The 19567-nt window shown below is 46.3% G+C and overlaps 1 protein-coding gene across 3 annotated transcripts in view; it reads right to left on the reverse strand.

The window, feature by feature from the left end:
* The window catches only part of LOC143035048 (protein spire homolog 1-like), a 579804-nt gene that overhangs the window by 445293 nt on the left and 114944 nt on the right, over window positions 1-19567 (reverse strand). The gene's annotated exons all lie outside the window — the stretch shown is intronic.

The raw sequence follows: 19567 nt of genomic DNA on the forward strand, positions 1-19567 counted from the left end.
AGGAGATAAATAAAAAGTGCCATACTGTGTAAAAAAAAAAAAAAAAAACTACAACATATCGCCATTTTGAATTTTCAAATTGCACAGCTTACAAAGGGACTTTAGGCGACAGCTGTGCATTTACGAGTAAGCCACGAACAACAGCCCTCTCTCTCTCTCTCTCTTTCTCTCTTTTGCGGTCTGACCCCTCCAGCAAAGGTGAACAGTTCCACATTATCAGACCGGTTTTATACACAGAAAATATATATACACACACATACACAGGCACACACAAAGAAAAGTCTTCCGTATAAATGCGTCAACTTGTGGATCAGCCTAAAAGAGCAGAGATTAATTTAAAGAACTTGAGGCTAAGTTTGATCGATGGTGACAAAGACGGGATCCCACGAATGTAGTTCCAATTAGGGACATCCTTACAAAAAAGAGAGAGAGAGAGAGAGAGAGAGAGAGAGAGAGAGAGAGAGAGAGAGAGAGAGAGAGAGAGAGAGAGAGAGAGAGAGAGAGAGAGAGAGAGAGAGAGAGAGAGAGAGAGAGAGAGAGAGAGAGAGAGAGAGAGAGAGAGAGAGAGCGAGCGCGCGCGCGCTTTGTTGAGTTCCCTCTACTCTACCCAGTATGTAGTCAACAGCTAAGGTGGAAAGGTCGGAACCATTTTCCCCGATGCCCCAACACTTCACACGGCGAGTCTGGAGTGAATAGGCATACCTCGGGGGACATTAACCTTCCCGACGTCCTCCAAAGTACAGTAGAGGATTATTATTATTATTATTATTATTATTATTATTATTATTATTATTACTGACAGTGGTACCCGGCTCCACCATACAATAAATGAATAAATAAATTAATTAATTAAATAAAATAGAATACCATTTCTTTAAATCAAACATCACGACGAACTTCGCATTCTCGTAACTTCTGGGACCCGGGTTCGACCCCCCCTTCAATATTCTGAAACTTGAAATCCATTTGAACAAAGATTCTTTGAACACTTCTGAGAAACTTCTTTTCCCTAAATCAAAGTTTCCCAACTTAGGGGTGCTGGGCAGTGAGGCACACAAAAACCACATTGACATATGTATCATTGATTACCTAGTTGTGCATATTTGACCTTTTCCCATACTATTTTATTTTTCTAAAATGTTCTTATTTCTTTTACAAACAATATTGTCAGTTTGTTTCAGTTCTAAGGAATCAAGAAAATAAATCATCAAGCAGTACACTTCACTTTCTTTTATCCATCTAATAACAAGATGGGGGTGCTGGACTGCTTAGACATGACAACAGGGGGTGCTATGGTCACGGTCCTATTCCGACGGGAACATGGTCTAACAGTCTTGCTAGAACAAGACCCTAACTACTCAGACCACGAGTAACTAGTTCACAATGGAGAATGTGCATACTAGACCAATTTAGATCAGACCAGGTCGCGTTAGGTCAGATCAGGTCGGGCTAGGTCAGACCAAGTCGTGCTGTGTACAAACGGGTTCCAAAGTTCGCAGACAAGTTTATGATTCTTTGCCCATAGATTCCCAAGGAAAACATAATGAATAAATAAATGAATAAATAAAAAATAAATGAAAAAAAAATGGGACACTAATGTGGCAAGAGGTGCTTTTACAAAATGGCTTACGACGTTGACGTCGCTCTGAAAGAAAAAAATAATAGAAAAAATGATGATTACATTAACGAACACTTTAACATACTGTATATACCAATGTTTCCCAAACTTTTCTTTCGGCGACCCCAATATGATCCTCATGATATGGACCGCGACCCCACTAATCTATTTGTATATGTGTTAATATGTATGGTTATTGTATTGAATTCATATAATTTTGCCCTTCCCCCCCAAAAAAAAAAAATGTTTTGGCGACCCCAGGGAAACAGTGGTATATATCATATTTTCCACAATCCACTTTCCATAGATTTACCCATGTTCTCTCTCTCTGTCTGTCTGTCTGTCTCTCTCTGTCTCACTCTCTCTCTCTCTCTCTCTCTCTCTCTCTCTCTCTCTCTCTCAGGTCCCTTCACCTCCCGTACATCACAACGAACTTCGCACTCTCGTAACTCCAGGGACCCGGGTTCGATCCCCCGTAACGGCCACCACTGACTACCACTTACCCCAGCTACTCGATACGAAAGTGACGTCTTCGGCGGCAAGTACGCTCAGCGCCTCGTGGCGTAAACCCCCCTAAGCCTAACACGTTCATATTTGCGTCTATCGGTCCGAAATCGGAGGCCCAGGTGGAGCGGCCATAAATGGCCATAAAAATCTTTCTGCTCGTATCCTTTCGCAAACTCACACGAATATTATCCATATCCGGTCCTTTGTTATCTATATACCAGTGCCCACTCCGCTTCAACTCCCCAGGTACTCCACACACACACACGCACACAAACACACACACAAAAAAAAAAAAAAAAAAAAAAAAAAAAAAAAAAAAAAAACTACCTCTTCCTTCTATAACTTCCCAAATCTCTCCCTTTATTCCACCTGCCGTCAGGTGATTTTATTAACACGTAAGTGGCCCCCTTATGGTAGAGAATGGCAAAGAGCTTAACCTCTTCCATGCCGGACGGTACTTTAACTATTATTCTGACTGCCATCAGGCGATTTAATTTACAGACTCAACCCTTACCCCTCCCCACTGCCCCCCCCCTTAGTTCCCACCTCACCCCACCCCACCCCGCAACCCCAATCAACCTTATTGGATTGACGAGTGGTTGAAGTGTAGGTTTTTATTCAATCGCCATCAACTCCCGAGGGCTCTGGACGCGTCTACTCCACGTCCGTATATGAGATTCATAATCCCCCCTCCCCCCCGGGGGGAATATTCAGGGGAATCTTGATCAGTGATGGGGGATCCCATATGACACGAGATCCAATAAATGCTCAACCCCTAATCTCCCTAACCCCATCTGGGGTGAGAAAATGTCGAACGTTTATATACATATGAGAGAGAATGAAAGTGTGTGTGTGTGTGTGTGTGTGTGTGTGTGTGTGTGTGTGTGTGTGTGTGTGTGTGTGTGTGTGTGTGTGTGTGTGTGTGTGTGTGTGTGTGTGTTCATCTAGACCCAATTTCATTGCACAATAAAAATAAGAGCAACGCTCGTGGGGTCCTGCCACTTACACTCAAATCACTACACCTCCCGTGTGTGCGTACGTGCGTGCGTGCTTGCATATGCGTAATTTCGCACGCACATACACATACACACGTCCATGCAAATGGCAACCCTCCCCCCCCCCCGGCCTTCCACTGTCACTTTCGAAATGCAGAAATCAATTTCAATTGACAGAGGTCAACCCTTTGACGTACACGAATTGATCGGGAGTTGACCGGGTTGATTAGCTAACGTCAGATTGTGGTTTCTTATCTAATCGGGTCTTTAAAGTCTCATTGGGTATTCAAATCTTATCTACTCCGTCACGCGACATATGCCTTTGTGTGTGTGTGTGTGTGTGTGTGTGTGTGTGTGTGTGTGTGTGTGTGTGTGTGTGTGTGTGTGTGTGTGTGTGTGCGCGCGCACACGCGATACCTAACTTGGATGCTTACTAATTACGTGTGTGTGTGTGTGTGTGTGTGTGTGTGTGTGTGTGTGTGTGTGTGTGTGTGTGTGTGTGTGTGTGTGTGTGTGTGTGTGTGTGTGTGTGTGTGTATTATTTAACTATACCTATGCATTTATTTGTTATTATCATTTATAGTTATAATTTTATTTATTTTCTATCATTATTATATTTTTTCGCATCCGACCTAGTTATGGACCAAAAGGTCTCCTGTCGGCATGCTCCGCCTTTGTAATCCTTTGCGTGTGTGATTCACCATGGTCTTGGATCACGTGTTGGACTCGTGTTTGACAGCTATTTTCCTTCCGGTCATATATGACCGATCTATGGATAATGCAGTGACCTCACACACACACACACACACCTTGGATCACGTGTTGGACTCGTGATCGACAGCTACTACCCTCCCGGAAAAGAGCTCAGAGCTCATATATGACCGATCTATGGGTAATGCTGTGACCTTACACACACATCCAGCTCCCCGCCCACGAGAGTTGGAGTAACGACTCGCAGCGCAGCGATACTGAAATTATTTCAACTCTGGGCGGGATTCGAACCAGGACCGCCGTAGTGGCAGCCGGGAACTCTACCAATGAGTCATCGAGTCATGTATGTGTGTGTGTGTGTGTGTGTGTGTGTGTGTGTGTGTGCATTCCTTCTGCAAAAGCTGTGGAGTCATAATAGAGTTATAAGGAAGGAGAGATCACAGTGATCAGCCTTCTTCTGTAAAGATTAATCTCCAACAATTAAAAGAACACTACGTGCCTCTGGTCCGTAGGGGCATCGCGGAAGAAGAAACAAAAACTCTCTCCAATGGTGAATCTTCCATCAATTACGAACTTTCTCCTGAAAATCCAACCAAGTCGTTTCAGACAAACGAACACACATCACTAACTGGAAAATAACACTAAAAAAGTACACACCACTAACTAGATAAGGCTATACGGAAACAGCCACCACTAACACCATAACACTACACAGAAACAATCCTCACTAACTTGGTAACAAACAACTACTAACTCGGCAACACCACATAAACGGAACCAACCACTAACTCGTGACTTTTACCTCAACAACCATCACTAACTCACTAACCCTGTATATAAAAGCGACACCACTAAATTGATCAACACTATCAATTTTATCCTCTGAACCTGGAGTTCTCGGGTCTGTTTACAGAATTACTGAAATGACTAGCGAAAGATGACTTAAACATTTACATCTGCACATAGAAAACATTGTACATATTAATGCTTAACTGACAAATAAAGTCATTATATGAGAAAGGTGGAAGGGGAAAACACTGGTCTTGATCCGATTATTGAGTTTATTACTGACCGGTTTCGCTTTACAGTAGCTTCTTCAGAGGAAGCTACTGTAAAGCGAAACCGGTGAGGAAGAAACTCAATAATCGAATCAAGACCCGTGTTTCCCCCTTCCACCTTTCTCATAATTGTCCCAATGTCTCAACAAGTCGTTACAATTTCAACCATTTTATATCCATTGCGGTACCATTGTTTATTTAATTAGTCTTGATATATTACAGTTTTATATATTCTGTGTCAGGTTTATGGAGGTACGGGTCGATGGTCTGGGGACTGTCAGGATACATAAAGGATTCTTTTTTTAAACCTTTGCTCAGAAGAGAAAGCACGAACTGATACAAGAAATCAATAATGGCACGTCATATTCGATTGCCAAGGATTAAATAACCAAGTTATTGATTAGGTGGGCACGAGTGAGCGATAAGATGTCGAGAGGGACCCTCAAGGACGAGGGAGCTCCGAGGACGACCACAATGTCCTTGACTTCTTGTGGTATATTTATGTCACAAACACTCATACGAAGTGTCCCTCCATGCCGGACGTCATATAGGATCACTTCCCCCACCACCACGTTTCCAAAGTAAATCACAAATCTGACCTCCACACCGAGGTGCAGCCCCAATAGGTTGTCACTCGGTCTCCACTTTTCTCATATTCTATATGATGAAAAAGCTGACAACCGGCGACTGTTCCCGGTGGAATTGGGGCTGTGTGACGTCACCCCATCCGCCACTCATCCAGGTGACTTTCAATGGGGGCTGGGTGACGTTGACCCATTACCCGAGTCCCACTTGTTCCAACATGTATCAAAGGCGACGATAACAGCGAACAATCCAACAATGCACAATCGGTTCTATAAGTCCGTTATTGTACTGTCAGATAGCATTGGTTTATCAATGCCATACTGTTCTTCTATTGTACTGACAGGGTCCAAAGTTCGAAGACACATCTGCTATTTTCTCTGCCTTATAATAGATGGCGCCCTCGGCGCTCCATTCTCAACTTTGCATACAAGTTCTGGTGATCTTTTTTAGCATCCAAGGTGACGTCACATAGCCCCATCTAATTCACTTGTTTATCTGTTTATTATTTATTTGCATCCAGCCTCGCTACGGACTTAAAGGTCTCATGCCAGCCATGTTTATTCATTGTAACTCACTTTAACAATCCCTTCTACCACTTCAACTCAGCAATGCAACCAACTCTCTTTTTACATGCCACCAGGGGGATTTATTAATTTATGGGGGACCTGCGCCCCTCAAAAATTGGGGGTATTGTCTGGGGGGGGGGATGCCCATGGCACGTACATGAACAGTGACTCAACCTCCAATGCGTCAACTGTAACTGATAAGAAAACACCGCAATCCCAGACTGATTCATAGTTGTTATCGTTAACATATTTCGAGATTACCAAACTACTTTGTTGTCATCACTATTTGCGACAGATGTAAGGGGGGAGTTGGGGGGGGGGGAGTTTGAGTCGAAGTTGATCACCTCTCCCTCACTCCCTCAAATAAAGAACGAAGTGAACAAGACAGAAACTGTGGTGGTGAAGAAGCTGTCCTCCGTTAAGAGGAGGATTTATGTGATAGACGTGGAGAAGGGTGGTGGTGGTGGTGGTGGTGGTGGTGGTGGTGGTGATGGTGGTGGTGGTAGTGGTGATGGGGGTAATGGAGGTGATGGTGGTGGTGGAAGTAGTGGTAGTGGAAGTAGTGGTAGTGGTGATGGTGGTAATGGTGATGGTGATAGTGGTGGTAGTGGAAGTGGTGGTGGTGGTAGTGGTGGTGATGTTGGTGGTAGTGGTGGTGGTGATGGTGGTGATGGTATTGGTGGTGCTTGTGGTGGTGGTAGTAGTGGTGATAGTGGCGATAGTGGTGGTGGTAGTGGTGGTGATGATGGTGGTAGTGGTGGTGGTGATGGTATTGGTGGTGATGGTGGTGGTGGTAGTAGTGGTGATAGTGGTGATAGTGATAGTGGTGGTGGTGATGGTGGTAGTAGTGGTGATAGTGGTGATAGTGATGGTGGTGGTGGTGATGGTGGTGTCCACGTCACATAGTCATCGACGTCCGCAATAGAATGACTCACGCGGTCAAAATCGCTCATTTCTGAAACCATTCGCTCACTCGGGGCTTTTTGTCTTTCGTAACGCACATTTTTTTTTTTTTTTTCATGTTAGCCACGATCCGATATTTTCCCGTACGAAAAGCCACGAATAAAAGCGGCGATCTTAGAAAATACGAATAAATGCAAATAAACACTGAATAAATCAATACATAAATATATGAATAGATAAATAACAACAGAAAGAAATCTAATCCAAGTCTACGTTACTGCCAATATTGTCAGAGAGAGAAAGAAGGAGAGAGAGGAGAGAGAAAGAGAGAGGAGAGAGAGAACGGGAGAGAAGGGGCGAAAGAGAAAGGAGAGACACACAGAGAGAGAAGATGAGAGAGAGAAAGAAGGTGAGAAAGAAAGGAGAGAGAAAGGAGAGGGAGAAAGAAGGTTAGATAGATAGAGAGGAAGAAGGAGAGAGAGAGAGAGAGAGAGAGAGAGAGAGAGAGAGAGAGAGAGAGAGAGAGAGAGAGAGAGAGAGAGAGAGAGAGAGAGAGAGAGAGAGAGAGAGAGAGAGAGAGAGAGAGAGAGAGAGAGAGAGAGAGAGAGAGAGAGAGAGAGAGAGAGAGAGAGAGAGAGAGAGAGAGAGAGAGAGGGAGGGAGGGAGAGAGGGAGAGAGAGAGAGAGAGTCCAATAGCCGCCTCAATTTTTTTTTTTTTTACGAGAAGACAGTCACGCCCGAAGCTGAGATCCCGTTGTTGCGACCTTCACCTAACTTCAGCGACTTCAGCTTCAGAGCTGAAGTGGCGGTCACAAAGAACCAATCCATTACCATTCAGGAAGAAGACGAAGAGAGGAAAAAAAGGGGCAGTCCTGGGCAACCCTCACGTCTTCTTCAGTGTAACGTTTGTGAGCTAGACCAATGTATCTATGTATCTCCAAGACACACACACTTGACGGCGCAGTGGTAGCGATCGCGGCCGCCACTACGGCAGTCCGGATTCGAATCCCGCCCAGGGTTGAAATAATTTCAGTATCGCTGCGCTGTTACTCCAACTCTCGTGGGCGGGGAATTGGGTGTGTGTGTGCGTGTAAGATCACAGCAATGCCCATAGATCGGTCATATATGAGCTCTGAGCTCTTTTCCGGGAGGGAAATGGCTGTCGATCACCAGTCCAACACGTGATCCAAGAACATGGTGAATCACACACACACTTCGTCGCAGTGACGGGCTGCGTGGGTTTTGTACTGAGCGAAGGTCGGGGGATTTTATACAGATCCCTGGACCCTCTCCAACCTGAAAAGCTTGTCGATGGACGAGCAACATCTTCAAGGTCGGGTTTGGCCTCTCAACAAAAGAAAAAAGAAGCGAGCGCCCATACGTAGCTTAAAATAAACAAATAAGATAAAAATAAACGATATAAAAACAAAGCGGTGGTGGTAGTGATGATGATGATGATTATAACGAAGTTGATGATGATGATAATGTTGATGATGATGATAATATGATGATAATGAATATGATGAATGATGATAATGTTGATGATGATGATAATATGATGATAAGGAATATGATGAATGATGATGATGATGATGATATGATGATGATAATGAATATGATGAATGATGATAATATGATGATGCTAAGGAATATGATGAATGATGATGACGATGATGATGGATGATGATGCTGTTGCTGCTGCTGATGATGGTGATGACGATGTTGATACTGATGCTGACGATGATGCTTATGATGACGATGCTGCTGCTGCTGCTGCTGCTGCTGATGATGATAATGATGATAATGGTGCATTGGCACCTAACCTGCCTGGCGCCACTGGTGCCGCTGGCGTCGGGTCGTGATCAATAAACGATCCCAAAGCGTTTTGCAACGCCGAAGGCTCTCTCCTCTCCGCCCCCGTACATATTTTCTCTATTATTTTCTAAATGACTCTAGTGACACCCCTACAGACCAGAGTAACGCAGTATTTCTTTTATATAACTGTAGACTATGTTCCACTACCATTCCTCCGTTCTACTACTTTGCTTCAATCTCTATTTTACCATCTTTGACACTTCATCACTGGTACGATATTATCCATTGGACAGAAACACCTGTTACTAAAAAATAAATAGATAAATAAATAGATAAACAAATAGAAATGAATAAAATAAAATAAATAAAAAACAAATATGAAAAAATGAATGAATGAAATAAAAATAAATAAATAAATAAATAAAATAATAAAAATAATAATAAACAAAATAAAAATTAATAAATAAAAAAATAATAATAACTAAACAAAAACATATAATATTAACATTCCAATCTACATACATAGCACAATACAAAAAATCTGATCCTGCTGCCACCATATGGTTACATGTGCCCTTCCAAATTCATTAGCGTTGCCCACTGACGCATACTACCTCCTTTAGATGTTTTATTCTGGTTAACGCCACAGGGTTGCATGATCGACCGACACCACGGTAAGCCACAGGGTTCTTATCTTTCCCTGTGGCTTTACTGGTCCCGGGGACTGCAATTCACTCTTACATATTTTAGCGGGTTTTTTTTTCTCGGGTTGGAGGAGGAGGAGAGGGAGGAGGAGGAGGGGGAGAAAGAGGAGGAGGAGGAGGGGGAGGAGGAGGGGAGGAGGAGGACGAGTGCAGGAGGGGGAGGAGGAGGGCAGGATGAGGAGGAGGGGAAGAGGAGGGGAGGAAAAGGTGGAGGAGGGGAGGAAAAGGTGGAGGAGGGGAGGAAGAGGTGGAGGAGGGGGAGGAAGAGGTGGAGGAGAGGGAGGAGGGGAGGGGGAGGAGGATAGGGGGAGGGGAGGGGGGAGGAGGATAGGGGGGAGGAGGAGGAGGGGGAAAAGGAGGGGAGGAGGGGAGACAGAGTAAGAGGAAAAGGAAGAAGAGAAGAGGAAAAGGAGGAAGAATAACAGGAAGTGAAAGAGGAGATAGAGGAGGACGAAGAAAAGGAGGAAGAGCAGGAGGAAGAGGAAGAAGAGGTAGAAAAGGAGGAGGAGGAGGAAGAGGAGCAAGAATAACAGGAAGTGAGGAGGTAGAGGAGGATGAAGAAAACGATAATGAAGAGGAAGAGGAAGAAGAAGAGGAGGAGGAGGAGGAGGAGGAGGAGGAGGAGGAGGAGGAGGAGGAGGGGGAGAAGGAAGAGGAGGAGGCGGAGGAGAAAAAGAAGAACTACCTCAACCCGACCACTAACCACCGCTAAAGTGCAATAACTCAGTGGCGGACGCTCAGCGCCAGCAACTGTGGTCATTCGGCGCCATCACTAAACGTTTCTTCTACTCCAAACGTTTCGCCTCTGGCGTAATCTACAATGTCTGCGTCCTACGGTCGCCCGGAACCTCAAAGCGTTTACCTGATCCCTTCCGTACCTGGTGGCACCTTTCCTTCTATTCTGGCTGTCGCCAGGCGATTTTATTCATATGTGTCACCCCCGTCCTCTCTCGCGCGCACACACACGCACACACACACGCACACACACACACACACACACACACACACAATAAGTGTCCTCATTTCGTGTGTGCATTTGTATGTACGTGTGTGTGTGTGTGTGTGTGTGTAATTGTGTGTGTGTGTGTGTGTGTGTGTGTGTGTGTGTGTGTGTGTGTGTGTGTGTGCACGCATATCTGTACGCGCGTTATGCACTATAGTCCATCCCGCTTTCACCTTTAACCCCTTCGGCGGTGGAAGGTCCACGGGAATGAGTATAATTACCTAATAGGCCAGAATGATAGTACGCACGCACATACAAACACACACATACGCAGACGCACGCAACTCGATGGTGCAGTGTTGCGTTCCCGGCCGCCACTACGGCCGTCCTGGTTTGAATCCCGCCCAGGGCTGAAATGATTTCAGTATCGCTGCGCTGCGAGTCGTTATTCCAACTCTCGTGGGCGGGGAGTTGGATGTGTGTGTCAGGTCACAGCATTACCCATAGATCGGTCACACATGAGCTCTGAGCTCTTTTCCGGGAGGGTATTAGCTGTCGATCTCGAGTCCAACACGTGATCCAAGACCACGGTGAATGGTGAAATCACTCCTCGTGGTATTGGAGTCTTTGTATAGAGGCTACTCCATGACTGTCAAGGGGGCGCAGCAGGACATCGCCAACTCCCCCCTCCCCCTCTCCCCCTTCCCTCCCCCCAAAATTTCCTTACCAATTCTTTCGGACTTCAACCCCCCTCCCCCCTTCCCCCCGTGCCCCTCCCCCGGGGTCGTCTCCCGCAGGGAAGCCTCAGACATCACTAATAGATTCCTAGCCCATCCCCGTGGGTTCTTCACATTCCTTAGCCCCCCCAGGGGTCCTTCTTCGCTCCTTATTTGGCTATAGGACCTCTATATATTCACATCTTCGATTCGGAAGGGGGGAAGAGGAGTTCTAGCCTGAATAAAATCAAATGGCGGCAACTAAACAAAATCTATTGCATTACTAACACAACACAAAGATTGATCGTCAGATGTTTCTTCAGGTGAATAAAATCGCTTGACGACAACTACAATAAAACTGTACATCATGGAATGCGGTGAGGTACTTTAAAATCTTAGTTCTGGTTAAGGAAGCAGATGAGGACGAACGCCGTCAACAAAGGAGATCAAGGAAATCTCACCGTAAATCCTTATATGTGTGTGTGATTCACCATGGTCTCGGATCACGCGTTGGACTCGTGATCGACAGTTATTAACCTCCCGGATGAGAGTTCGGAGCTCGTATATGACCGATCTATGGATATCACTGACCTTACACGCACACACACACAACTCCCAGCCCACGAGAGTTGTAGTAACGACCCGCAGCGCAACGGTACTGAAATTATTTCAGCCCTGGGCGGGGTTCGAACCCACACTTCCGTAGTGGTAGCCAAGAACTCTACCAACTGCGCCACGAGTTGTGTGTGTGTGTGTGTGTGTGTGTGTGTGTGTGTGTGTGTGTGTGTGTGTGTGTGTGTGTGTGTTGTATGTGTACAAGTATGTGTGTATGTATTTGCCCATATACAGGCACAACATTGAGTTGCAGTCTCAAGCTTTCATGATAATTAATCCAAAGAGGTACTCGCTTCATGACCGGGCCACGCGACAAGACTTCCTTGTAATAGTAATGTAAATAATATCAATAAAAAATGTCTACAACTGTGGAGATATTTTTGTTTAATATACGCACCTCCTAACCCCCTCTAGAGAGAGAGAGAGAGAGAGAGAGAGAAAAGAGAGAGAGAGAGAGAGAGAGAGAGAGAGAGAGAGAGAGAGAGAGAAAGAGATACAGAATATATAAATCAATGAATAGATATACACAGATCATTTGGTTCTATCAATTCACGAGAAGGGTCGAATGTCTTCCTTGTTGCCAAATGTCACCTTAAAAAAGGGGTGTGTGTTTAAATGTACTCGAGGTTTCTATATCCATTTCTCGGGCATCGAACTCGGGCCTCCAAACGACGACGACGACAACGACAAATATCAACTGTCAGAACTGCTCTTCAGAGTAATTAACTCGCTTCATTGTGAGTTTATCTACGGGTGAAAGTGGTGCCTGAATGCCAATTAGCTTTTTATTGTGTCTGTACGTGTTCGTGTGTGTACGTGTGTGTATGTGTGTGTGTGTGTGTGTGTGTGTGTGTGTGTGTGTGTGTGTGTGTGTGTGTGTGTGTGTGTGTGCGAGAGACACAGAGGAAGAAAGAGAAGAGAGACGAGAGAAGGGAGAGAGATGGAGAGAGAGGAAAGAGAGGAGAGAGAGAAGGAGAGAAGGAGAGGAGAGGTAGAGACGAGAGAGAGTGTGGAGAAGGATGAGAGAGATGAGCGAGAGGGCGAAAGAGAGAAGAAAGAAAAGACAGAGAGAAGGTAGAGAGAACTAAGTGAAAATGAGAGAAAAAGAAGAGAAAAAGATAAATAAAACGTAAATTGCCATTCACAATCAATCCACTACTGAATTAAGGCCTTTCTAAACCTTCCCTACAGATAAGCATATTAAACTTTGCCACGTCACTCCTGCAAACTTCTCTAACTCGCCCCCTCCACCTTCTGCCACGGTAACCAATCCACGAAATTGTAACGGAAAAAGATCGACGGAGAGGCATCCACACACACATTACTCGATGGCGTAGTGGTAGCGTTCCCGGCCGCCATTACAGCGGTCCTGGTTCGAATCCCGCCCACGGCTGAAATAATTTCAGTATCGCTGCACTGCGAGTCGTTACTCCAACTCTCGTGGGCGGGGAGTTGGGGGAGTGTGTGCGTGTCAGGTCACAGCATTACCCATAGATCGGTCATACATGAGCTCTGAGCTCTCTTCCGGGAGGGTAATAATTGTCAATCACGAGTCCAACACGTGATCCAAAACCATGGTGAATAGCAAGAAATCGTCCAAATGCTCCCCGGTCGCAAATCGTCGTCGTCGTCTTCGTTTTTTTTTTTTTTTTTTTTTTTCTTCTTCTTCTTCTTCTTCTTCTTTCTGGGCCCGTGCTGCTGCTGGCTAGCGGGCGGATCAGCGCAGCCTCCCTCAATTCCGCCGACGGGGCAACATAACTGTCAGGAAGGAACCACCGCCAGTGGCCCTTCGCCAGGCAAAAAACCAACAATGGTCATTTAAGAATCATATTATTCTGGCTAACGCCGCACGAGTCCAATTACCTTGGAGAAACGGTTTCCTGGGAGGGGAGGAGAGAAAAGGTGGAGAGAAAGAGGGAGAGAGGAAGGGAGAGAAGGAGAGGGAGAGAGAGAGAAGGAGAGGGAGAGAGAGAGAGAGAGGAGAGAGAGAGGAGAGAGAGAGAGAGAGGGTGAGAGAGAGAGAGGGTGAGAGAGAAAGAAGGGGAGAGAGAAAGAAAGAGGGAGAGAGAGAGGGGAGGGAGAGAGAGAGGGGAGGGAGAGAGAGGGGAGCGCAATGGGATTATTTTTGTTAGCAACAAGCAGCGCTTTTATCTTTGGAAACTTGGTCCGTGAGGATGTCACCAAAGTCCCTAAAATATCGACATGCCTAAAATAACATCCCGAAAATATCGACTACCAAAAACATCACCATAAGGGGATAGGGATAGGGGGAGTGGGGGAAAGGGGAGAGGGGGAGACATGCCTAAAATATCCCTAAAATATCGACGACCTAAAACATGCCTAAAATATCCATAAAATACATCCCTAAAATATCGACGACCTAAAACATGCCTAAAATATCCCTAAAATTCATCCCTAAAAATACCCCGAAAATATCGACTACCTAAAACATGCCTAAAATATCCCTAAAATACATCCCTAAAAATATCCCGGAAATATCGATTACCTAAAACATACATAAAATATCCCTAAAATATCGATTACCTAAAACATCCCCATACTTTAATATGAAGGGGAGAGGGGGAGAGGGGGGAGAGGGGGAACGGGGGAGAGGGGGAGAGGTGAAGGCGGAAATCCTACCACTGCTTCCTCTTCCTCCCCCCCCCCTTAGAGTCCCCCCCTAATCTCGTACTTCCCTATCCTGCCTTTGGGATCCAAAACAGGGGGGAGGGGGAGGGGGGTAGGAAGTGACGTCACGTATTGCTAAACGCAAAATCCAAACGACCTCTCTGCTATCCAACAACAACAACAACGACGACGACGACAATAACGCCACTCAAATTGGCGTTGTTTGACGTGACGTCACCATGACAAACGACCAATTCTCCTGCTGACCCCCCCCACCAACCTTCCCTGCGCTGTGGCGCGTTGTTTTCGCAACACGCCTCGCAATCACATAGAAAGCCCCAAAAACTCCACCTGTTAACTGATACAGATAACATAAATTTGTTCAGGCTATCCACCCACACTGGGCACAGGGGATCGTATGAACAGAGGCTAAGAGCCTCCTGGTGTAAGCTTCCCCGTATATATACGAGTCCCGGTGATTCTCATCAAAAGCACGCGCGCGCGCACACACATACACAACTCGATGGCTCAGTGGCAGAATTCCCAGCCGCCACTACGGCGGTCCAGGTTCGAATCCCGCCCAGGGCTAAAATAATTTCAGTATCGCTACCCTGCGAGTCGTTACTCCAACTCACATATGCGGGGGTGAGTGTGTGTGCGTGTAAGGTCAGCATTACCCATACATCGGTCATATACGAGCTCTGAGCTCTCTTCCGGAAGATAAAAGAGTTGTCGATCACGAGTCCAGCACGTGATCCAAGACCATGGTGAAACATACAAATTCCTCCCAAGCCGGAATAAGCCACCACGGTGAGATTACAAAGTCTGTGCTTTACCCGAGGGGATAGCCCGGTCTTGCAACGGACCATTAGGACCACTGAACTCGGCAATTACACTAATTACGGGACGTGGCAGCTTCACCTGCAATGGAACGCTGGCCAGATTGAGCGGCTGGACCCCACGACTCATTATGCAACAGCAGCGGCGGCATTAAATATGATAATCTTAACCAAATTGGGCTAAACGCCCACCCAGCCTACTCTTCCAGCCCTTCCTCTTCCTTTTCTTCCTCCTCCTCCTCCTCCTCCTCCAACACTTCCTTTCATTTTTCTTCCTTTTCCTCTTCCTCCCCCAACCCTTCCTCTACCTCTTCTTACCCTTCCTCTTCCTTTTCTTCCTTTTCTTCCTTCCTTCTTACCCTTCCTCTTCCTTTTCTTCCTCCTATTCCTCTTCCTCCACCTCTTCATTTTCTTTGTTTTCTCTTTCTTCCTCTTTTTCTTCTTCTTCTTCTTCTTACTCCTCCTCCTCTTCTTACTTTTCCTCTACTTTTTCTTCTTCTTCCTCCTCTATATATTCCTTTTCCTATTCTTCTTCCTCCTCCTCCTCCTCCTCCACCACCACTTCTTACCCTTCCTCTTCCTTTTCTTCTTCCTCTTCCCCCTCCACCACCTCTATATCTTCTTCACTAATCCTCTCTTCCCTTACTTTTCCTTCCTCCTCCGCCTCCTCTGCATTACCTTCGTTTTCCTTCCCACTTTCTTCCTCCTACTTCTCTTCTTCATTTTCTTCTCACTCACTCAAAAAAAATATATATATATATATAAATAAATAAATAAATAAATGAAATAAACAAAATTAAAGAATAAACAAAATAAAATTAAAATAAATAAAATAAAATAAATACAGTGTGCGTGTATGTTGTGTGTGTGTGTGTGTGAGAGAGAGAGAAAGAGAGAGAGAGAGAGAGAGAGAGAGAGAGAGAGAGAGAGAGAGAGAGAGAGAGAGAGAGAGAGAGAGAGAGAGAGAACGACTGGACCGTAAATTCCATACTGGATGGGAACAGAAAGGAAAGTGAGGGAAGGGAAATGGGAAAAGGGGAAACAGGGGGAAGGGATAGAGGGAGGATGAAATAAGGGGGAAAGGGAAATAGGGAGGAGGAAAAGAGGAGGAAAGGGGAAATAGGGAGGAGGAAAAGAGGGAGTAGAGGAAGAGAGCGGGAGGGAAAATGAGGGAAAGGTAAAGGAGGAGGAACGAAGTGGGGAAAGACAGAAACGGGGAAGGGCAAAGAAAGGTAAAGAATGGGGAAGGGGAAGGAAAGGAAAATGATGGGGAAGGGGAAGGAAAGGAAAATGATGGGGAAGTAGAAGGAAAGGAAAATGATGGGGAAGGGGAAGGGAAGGAAATGATGGGGAGGGGGAAGGAAAGGAAAATGATGGGGAAGGAGAAGGAAAGGAAAATGATGGGGAAGAAGGAAAGGAAAATGATGGGGAAGGAGAAGGAAAGTAAAACGATGGGAAAGGGGAAGGAAAGGAAAATGATGGGGGAAGGGGAAGGCAAGGAAAATGATGGAGGGGAAGGCAAGGAAAATTATGGGGAAGGGAAAGGAAAGGAAAATGATGGGGAAGGGAAAAGTGAGCGGGGAGAAAATAAGGAAGTGATAAATGGGAGGAGAAACTGGGGGAAGGGGAGGAAAGGGGAGGAAGGTAGGGGGGGAAGGGGGGGAACGGAAGAAGGGATTCTCCTGGATAAAGGAATCCTGTAAAGTAGCGACGACTCGGCGCCTCGTCTAGTCCTCTTGCTCCAGGTCAACCTTGACCTCGGCCTCGACGTCGATGCTGCAGGAGGAGGAGGAGGAGGAGGAGGAGGAGGAGGAGGAAGAAGAAGACGGCGAGGTGGGGGCAAAGAGGATGAGGAGGACGAGGAGGAAGACGGCGAGGTGGGGGACGAAGAAAAAGAAGAGCAGGAGGAAGATGAGGAGGAATATAGCGAGATGGGGACGAAGAAGAGGAGGATGAGGACGAGGAAGAGAAAGACGAGGAAGAGGAGGAGAAAGGAGGCCTAGAAGAACGAGGAGAAAGACGAGGGAAAAAACGAGAAGAACGGGGAGGAAGAGAAGAGGAGGGCGAGGAAGAGAACGAGGAGGAGGACAAGTAGAACGACGAGGTCAATGAGAAAGACGAGGGCGACGAAGTGGACGAATAGGAGGACGGAGATGATGACGATGAGGAGGAGGAAGAGGATGGAAATGATGAAGAGGATGGAAATGAGGAGGAGGAGGAGGAGGAGGGAGAGGAGGAGGACGAAGATGATAATGATGATGATGATGAGAAAGATAAGAACGGAGATGATGAGGGGGACGGATATGAAAAGGAGGAGGAGGAGGAGGAGGAGGAAGAGGGAAAGGAGGACGGAGATGATGATGATGAGGAGGAGGAACAGGAGAAGGAAGACAGAGATGATAATGATGATGAGGAGGAGAACGGAGATGATGATGGGGACGGAGATGATGATGAGGAGGAGGAGGAGGAAGAGGAGGAGGAGGAACAGGAGAAGGAAGACAGAGGCGATAATGATGAGGAGGAGGAGAACGGAGATGATGATGGGGACGGAGATGATGATGAGGAGGAGGAGAGCAGGAGGAGAACGGAGATGGTGAGGAGGAGGAGGAGGAGGAGGACATGGAGGACGGGCATGGCGGAGGAGAAGGAGGAGGTAATCCTAGCTGGAAGGATTCCCGAGAGGCGCCTGGTCTAAAATTAGCCCAATGGAAAAGGGGGGCAGTGGGGAGGGGGGGGACCGGCCATCACCATTCACGCCCAGCGGACCGGGAGAAGGAGCAGAGTCAGCTGGATGTGGGGGGGGGGGGGAGGAGGAGGAGGAGGAGGAGATGTCTTTAGGTGACGTCACACTGCCCTGTCCGGGACTGAAATCACAATTTTTTCTTCTTCTTCCTGAGGTTATCCAATCACACCTTCAAGCAGGTTCAATCATCTTTGCTCTTTTGTGTTATGACGACAAACCCTCTCTAAAGTCGGCAAGATCAAATTCTATCCTGAAGAAAAAAAAAAAAAAAAAAAAAAAAAAAATGTGCTAGGATAGCCTGAGCAAGAGGAAGTTACGAGTGACACACAAAGAAATCTTAAGGCGCCAATCGATGTTATTAAAGCCGGAGCCCCCAGTTTGAAGCACAAAGGGGGTCTCGGTCAGGCGCGGCCCTCCATGAATGAAGACACTAACCACAAATTCAACAAGGAATCAACCCCTTACATACCACATGGTACTCTACCGGGCGTCACCAGGCGATTTTATTCATGTCCGAGGTAGCGCTCCCTTACCTCGATGAGCCTCCGACCTTCCCTACCGGGTGGTACCTTTCCCTGTTACTCCCTGTGACGCCAGGCGATTCTATTCGTCCTCATGGTACTCCCATCCAATGGCATCTTTGTCCTTGTGTGACGTCATTCACGCCCAAAGTAAATGAAGGCCTAACGCCCGCATGCGGGCGTTGTAATGACACTGAGGCCCGGTTGATTAACCTTATAAAGCCATAGAATTCACCCCCACACACCCGCCCTCCTCCTCCCCTCCCCACTCACCTGAATAAAATCGCCAGACGGCAGCCTGAATATTATGATTAAAGCTTCTTCCAAGATGGCAGGAAAATTGGGGAATTTGTTGTATTCTCGTTCAAAGGGGACTGCTGTGGCGCGTTGGTTTCGACTTGGCCCTGTTAGGTGTGGTCTCAGGGTCAATCGCAATAGGGGAAATGGTGACTGCCATTTGTCCCGGCAGTTCGAGTAACAAGGGCAAAGGTGATGATATCGGTCGTAGATAAGCGCCTCATGCCGTTAAACTCCTTACACACACACACACACACACACACACACACACACACACACACACACACACACACACACACACCTACATACACACTCACAAAACGTGACTTGATGCCTGTACAACAAAACACACCCTTTTACATACACCTACACACACACACACAATCAATACTTTAAAAATGCACCACTATTTCCCCAAAAACAAAACAAAACAACCCTCGCCTATTTTCTACAAATATTATTACAATCTACATTCTCAGTTCCTATCACTGGGCACAAACCTTGAATGAAACTTACAAACCCAACAGGACATTGATCTTGCATACAACCCCCCCACGCCCCACCCACGAACCAACAACCCTCCCCCACCCACCCAACCCCCGCTCCACTACCGTTGCCATGACGACCGCCTAGGCTCCTCCTCCTCCGCTGCTTGTCGCTCGGGGAGGCGTGGCTCTGACGTCATCGCGATCAGCTGGCCCAGTCGAGTCGTTCTGAGAACTTGTTTCATAGTTGTTTTGAATCGGAAATCCGGGATTGTTAAGCTCTATTTCAAAAAATGACTGCTGTTTCTTGTTATACAA

Source organism: Oratosquilla oratoria, chromosome 18 (genome assembly GCF_046742065.1).
Source record: "Oratosquilla oratoria isolate Oo_2021 chromosome 18, ASM4674206v1, whole genome shotgun sequence".
NCBI lineage: Eukaryota > Metazoa > Arthropoda > Malacostraca > Stomatopoda > Squillidae > Oratosquilla > Oratosquilla oratoria.